Here is a 1,014-nt window from a genome sequence, read left to right on the forward strand (position 1 = left end):
TGTGCCGTGCGATTTGAAAGCGCAGAATGGTTTTCCTTTCACACGAATCAATTATTTCAACTAAGGAATAATTTTCTGGTATTGTGTGTATGCCCGTTCTGTTTCATTTACTACGTATCATAATATGTACATTTTTTCAAATACTAGTTGTATTTATACCATATTAATACTATAAAGACAGATATAACTAAATACTTATAATAATATACATTGAAATAAATAACTAAACTTAACATAAACTAAAATATATCATTAAAAGGAGTGTCTTTAGGCAAGGTTCCGAAGATACTGGCAGCGTTCCCCCTTTGAATTGCTAAACTAATTCTTTGTCCGTGTCATAACTTTTTAAGATATCTCTGGCGTTACGACTTTTGTCGAATTAGCTCATAGAAAAGTATTTACACTATGACGCGTGTATGTTTCACGCAAGGGCTGGTCCTTTAGTTATTATTCTAAGCCTTAGAATCTAAGGTTATTGGGTAAATATGAATTATTGCCGGTAAGAGGTTTTCAATTCCAATAATGTTACAAGGAGACATTTACATGTTATAAAACGGTTATCGTGCTAATTTAAGGAAAGCGCCATCTATAACTGTATAACTAAGTTACAATGACAAATCTAAATCAGAAGCCGTCTGTGGACAAGTTAAGATTAATAAGTTTTGATAATTTCTTTAACAGTTAATTTTTAAAAACTTTTTTATGTAGATTTTCGTGTCGATATTTCAAATCATGTTTGAATGCATGCTAATTCTAGATTTACATATATTCTAGAAAAAATATCATTATTACACAAATATATTGTGCTAAATAGAATCTTATAAGAACTATCTAGGGGCTAGAGGCCTGTGTTGGAGTAGATACGGGAACAATACCATAATTAGTTAAAGTACAAAAAGATGAATATTGATGTATTTTTATTTGTACATTTTACACTCGTAAATATCTACTCTGTATTAGCTGTCTATGGTGTTAGTTTATGATTTTGACCATCATGACAACTGACACCATTCC

Source organism: Pieris napi, chromosome 19 (genome assembly GCF_905475465.1).
Source record: "Pieris napi chromosome 19, ilPieNapi1.2, whole genome shotgun sequence".
NCBI lineage: Eukaryota > Metazoa > Arthropoda > Insecta > Lepidoptera > Pieridae > Pieris > Pieris napi.